Here is a 6,000-nt window from a genome sequence, read left to right on the forward strand (position 1 = left end):
TACGTCCGTTAGACCACGCCCCTTCCGTTTCAAAGCCACGCCCCCTCCCCGCGGCGCTGCGTGTCTGCTTTTGTGCCCCGTTCGTTCTGTGAGACGGGCGGCAGATGCGAGGCTACGAACGGATTCCTTTATTTATGTTTTAATGGCGTGGCTTTTAACCAGTGCGGCAGCTCAGCACGCTGCAGTGCTTAACGTGTGGTTAATATATCCGTAAAATCTTAGAATGGCCTGGGTTGAAAAGGACCGCAATGATCATCGAGTTTCAACCCCCCTGCTGTGCAGGGTCGCCAACCAAAAAGCACAGGTTAATGCTTAACTTTATAACGAGAGCCCAGCACTGCTGCCCAGAGCTGTAGGTGCCCATCCTTCAAGGTGCCCAAGGCCATGAATGGGCCCTCTGCCTGAGCTGAGGGGGGGCAGCCAGCCCATGGCAGGAGTAGGGCTGGGGGGTTTATGGTTGCTTCCAGCCCAGCCATGCTGTGATGCTAATACAGGGTGCTCTATGCATCCCATTCACCCGCGGGAAGCTCTGGTTCCCTCTGGGCTGAAGCATTTCCTGATCAAAGTAACTGTTCCCCCCCGCTGTGCATGGCAACCCATAGCCATCCCTAACATCTCAGGGACACCTGGCAACCCCAGCCTGCCATGAAGGTGCTGGCTTCACCCCATCCCAGCCCTCAGCCATCACATCCCTGTGGCAATATAAAGCCCTGAATGCGATTCCTTGACACTTTTTGGAGCATAAATCACCATTATTGCCAGGGTGGAAGTGGCAGCGCCGAGGCAGTGACTCACATCCCCGCAGGGAGGGATTGGTGGTGGCTGATCCACTGCTCCTGTTCCCCGTGATGGAAGGGACGTGAGACAATGAATCAAATGTGTATTTATAGAGTGGGATGAGTGCGTGACAGGGTGACCTTCAGCAGGGCCTGGAGATTAACAAAGTGGGGCTATCAGCTCGGCCTAACGCTCAGCTCTGACCATCAATCTGAGTTTATGTTAAGCCTGGGGATGGGCAGTGTGTGGCCGTGGAGCAGGACCAGGCTTCTGCAAGGCAGATTGCACCATAGCAGAATGCTCGGATGCCCTGCAGCTCATTGGTTGCAGAAATCAAACCACCAGGATGTAATTTTCCTCCTGGATGATTGGGATTTTCAGACTCGCTGCTCCCAAGATAAGCACACGCTTTTCTGCCAACAGAAATATATCCTGGCTGTAATTGCATGAAGTTTTCAGGGAGAAATCCCTCCACCAGTACAGCTCTGGGTGGGCAGAAACCACATGATGAGTTTTTGACAGTTCCACTTTGGTGCTTAACGAATGAGGTGACGATAGTTTGCATTTAAAAGGACGTTTCCTTTGCACTGCTTTTTGTTCCAAATCCAACTGAAGCCTCGTGGTGTGGGTCACATGAAATGCTTGTGAATGTCAGAGCGTGCTGATCCACTTCTCACTTCACACTGCAAACAACAGTTTCTGACTGCGAAGGATGGGTTCCCAGCTCTCAGACCTGCATTGGCATTCAGAAAAGAAACGCTTGTATGACTCCAGCTACAGGCAATGGCTTTATAATTAAGCAACACCACGAGTGCTTCTGAACTTGTCTTTTCTTCCCTGAAGATTAATTGTAACAAGCTTGTCACTCGCTATTACGGCATAAGGGCTGCTGCTGCAGCTGGCATCACGTCCCTCTATTTGCCTGGTGCTGGCTTCTTACACCACAAACTCAGCTCATCCTCTTTTTCTTGTACCACACGATCAGTGGAGGTCTGGTGAAGCAGCACAGGGGAAGTTTAGCAGCAGCAGAGTTGCAGCGGGTTGGTGGGGATGGCTGGGAAGGAGGGAGTGCTGTTGTGCATGGTGTGGACTGGGCAAAAGCATTTCATCTCTCTTTGGTACCTCCACAGATCACTTCAATGAAATTAAATATATTTTTTGCTTAATCCTTTTGTTTTTCTTTTCTTCCCCCCAAAGATTTGTTTTCCTGCCACCCTGGGAGGCTGATTTGCATCTCAGAGTGCAGTCTGCTGCTTTTCTGCTTTGTTCTGTGCTGGATTCTATCTCCAGGCGTGTGCTAAAGTGGATTCTGAATCAATAACTCAGAAGATGCTTCTGGAATTGGGAAGGAAAGAAAAACTGATCTCCCTCGTCTTTGTTTTCCTTTTTGTTTCTAAACATAAAAATCATACACAACATCTTCTGATTCTGCAGCCGTGCAGCATTCCAAGACGTTTCATGAGGAATGAGATTTTAAACTGTGTTCGGCTTCTTTCCAGGTCAGGTAATTACATTTCTCCTCTTCAAACCCCCCTGCACTTTCAGATGGATGTGCTGTTACTCTCCATTCCCCAACTTTCTTGGTTTTGCTCTGCAATTGCCTGTTCTTTTAAAATGGTTTTGTCTTAGTCACGTGGGAACTGAACTGGTTTTTCTCTCCTGAGCTTTAATTCATTAATGCAAACCACTGAGGCACTGAGACGTCGCAACTGTTCGTCGTTGATAAATGATTGTTGTTGAGAGTTTAGAAACTACCCATGAATAATTAACTGTGATTCATAGTTTGAGGGCAATATTTCAAGTTTATGAGCTGAGTACTACAAATCCAAGCACAACAGAGCGATGGAATTTACAGAGAAAAATCGACCAAAGTGTACAAATCAGTGCTGCCCCCCTGGACCTGACTTACACCAAATGCTAGCTCCCAATGTCCCAAAGTAAGAATGAATATTTCATTTTGGTTTTTATTTTCTTTGTGATTGAGAGCAATCCAAAGCCTACAATGGCACAGTTGCAGTGATAGCCTCATAGATTCATAGAACCATAGAGTCATAGAATGGCCTGGGTTGAAAAGGATCGTAATGATCATGCAATTTCAACCCCCCCTGCTGTGTGCAGGGTCTCCAACCAGCAGCCCAGGCTGCCCAGAGCCACATCCAGCCTGGCCTTGAATGCCTGCAGGGATGGGGCATCCACAGCCTCCTTGGGCACAGAATCATTGAGTTTGGGAAAGACTGCTACAGTCATCCAGTTCAACCACCATCCCATCCCATGCCTGCTGGCCATGTTCCTGCTAACTCATGGCAGGAGAACAGCCTTAGAACATAAGAGTATAAGAGCAGAGGAAGCTGGAGACTCTGATTCTGTATTTGTTTGTTGTGATGGGATGTCAGCAGAATGTATTAATTTCCTTGTGTGCAAGAAATCTCAATTTATATTTCCTTGACATCTCCCAGTGTCCATTTGACATCAGGGCTTGAGTGTCCTCTGCAAGGATGTGACTGGGAGGCTCAATGCCTGGGAAGCAGCCAATGCTCCTGCTGGAGATGCCACACCTGGTGCTTGCAAATCCATTGGTGTCCTGGCACCTTGTGCTCTTGTCACAGCAGCCATGGCCACACAGGCTGCCTGGCCCAGGAGCTGAGACACAATGACAGCAAAACGGTGTTATACATAAATAACGTGCAGTGCCAAAGCTTTGACTGCTGAAGGCAACTATCACTTCTTATCAGCTTCTGTGAGAACACAAGGTGTTATCAGCTGGGAGGAGCCCCCTGCTCAACGTTTTCCCTTCTGTAAAACCTCTCCCCTTCTTTGCAGTCTGACTTCCTCTGCCCCAAACCACTGAGTGATGTCAGTGTGAAGCCACTGCTTTCAGGCGCTGCATTCCAGTGATGGATGAAATAAACTCAGTGTGCATCTATTGCTCTGTGCTTTGAGAGGCGTTTGAATAAGTGACAGACTGCAGTGTAAGTCTCATTCATTACCAGCTTTGCTCAGAAACATCAAGTGTCTGAGGACTCTCTTTCATTTGGATGCTCATTAGAGGCTCTGGAGGATTGGAAGAGATATGCTGTAAAGCCAACACAAACCCATGCAGCGTGCTGATGCCAGCACTGAGCTGAGAGTTGTGGGTGCTGGGGGATGCTTCTCCAATGAGGGACACCAGGCAGCTCCTGCAGCTCCACCAAACAGCCTGCTGCTCTCACTTGGCAAAGCCCCACACCTCTTTTTGCCTGCCAGTTTCTGCAGAATCAAATCCACTCAGCTTACCTGAGTTACCCCCTTACTCCTTCGTGGCTCTTCCCTCCCCAGACCCAAACCCAGCTCTGCTCCACTCACTTTAATTGCCATTTGCCAGACAGCTCTCAGCTGCAAGGCAGAAAGAAAGGTCCATTTATTTTCTCCCCACCTCCTCCATCAGATTCTCCCAGTGTCAAGCTTGCTGCTGCCAGGAGGGCTCTTCAGCATCTGGCCAACATGGAGCGAGCCCAGGGCTGTTTGGTTTGCTGCAATCATCTGCTTAATTGGGTAATGGGCAGGGCATGAAGGCTGAGCTGCATGACATTGGAGTTCAGGAGGTTTTAGGACATTAACAGCGTGATTAACCTGCAACAACCACAATAACAACTTGATTATCCAGAATAATAAATCATCTCACATAGGTGGCCTGGGGTTTGCCTTGTTTGGGTGTTGTTTTGTGTTTGTTTTTTTTCATCTTGGAAAGCCATGAGTATGTCTGCGAGATTATAACAACTTCATAGAGTGATACCCAGGATAAGACCAAAAGCACTTCATTAAACTCTATTTTAGGAATGCAGATGATGGAGAAGGGGAAGCCTGCTAGCTTTTAGGCTTTCAGGATGAGGACACAAGCCATGCAACAGCTTTCATCCTATTTCCCTGCCCCTCCTCACCACAATATACTGGCCAATTCTTTTTCAGAGGACTCTGAGACAGGCGTTTCTGGGTCTGAAGCCATATGGCTCCAGGCATGAAGGGCATGGGCAGGAGCAATGCACAGCCCATGGGGTGAGCTGAGCTGCAGAGCTCCTGCGTCCCAGCTGCCCCATCAGCCCAGCTGCTCCTGCACTCCTCTCCGTGCAAACAAGCAGGGCTACATCAGTTTCAGAGCAGAGCTGATCTTGCTGCCAGGCATCTCCTGGGTAGGGTCTCATCTCTGTACTCCTGTCCATGCCCTTCCATTGGTTTATTCACACCGCAGCACAGCAGGTACAGCTCCAGGCCCCCCGGTGCCTAAAGAGAGGTGCAGCTGCTCCTTGGACCGAGGTTAGATGCTGAGCAGAAGCCTGGGTGGGCAGATGGGACAGAAAGCACCAAGCACTGCAATCTAAAGGCCATAGATCCACAGACCTGGGTCCAGTTCCCCAGCTCTTCTCTGGGACCCTTCCCAGCACAGCCTCAGCTCACTACCAGAAACAATCCAATATCTCTGTGACAAGACACAGGGTCCCAAGAGAGATGTTACAAATCCATCTTGCAGACAGTAACATGATATACCAACACAGGGCAGTACCGAGAGCATTCCTGTCCTCAGCACAGTGAGCAGAACGGCTGTGACTGTGATGTAGCTCTGTGCTCACCCCCAACCCCACCTGAGCTCCAGCAGTGCACATCAGCACAGGCTGTTGATGTCAGTAGGATTCCACAGCCATCCTAAAGCCCATGGCAGAGCAATGCTCCCGTGAGAACTCCTTTGCTGGCTTAGGTCTTTAGAAGCACTGCTCGTGGGTTGCCAGCATGTGCGTGCTCTGTCCCTGCACCAGGTTTTCTGTTGCATGGATCTTTTCCCTTCCTTTTGCAATCAATATGTCTGGACTTAGAAAGATGATAGTGATGGAGTTCAGCAGCCAGCTCAGATGGCAGTGCTGCAGCACTGCTGTTTGGTTTGTGTCTACCTATCGTTGGAAGAACAGAACACAAAGCTGTGCATGCATGGGGTTTTCAGTGGCTTTGAGGTTTCCCCTTTGAGACAGAAGGACTCAGCAGTATCAGATACCTCCACTGATTGCAAACCACCTTGCAAACAAAGCAGAATTTGCAGCCTTTTACTTCTGTGGCTGGTGACCTTTATAGTCTGGACGTAACACTGGTGGGATGCCAGTGTAATGACATTGGGGTTTCAGCATGGTAAGCTGTGTATTAAAGGATGGGTGGCCAAGTTATCCACTGCTGCATTAGTGGGAGCTGATTTATGCAGCA

The sequence above is a fragment of the Lagopus leucura genome, unplaced genomic scaffold (assembly GCF_019238085.1).
Source record: "Lagopus leucura isolate 7727_CA_CO unplaced genomic scaffold, USGS_WTPT01 Super-Scaffold_100022, whole genome shotgun sequence".
Taxonomy (NCBI): domain Eukaryota; kingdom Metazoa; phylum Chordata; class Aves; order Galliformes; family Phasianidae; genus Lagopus; species Lagopus leucura.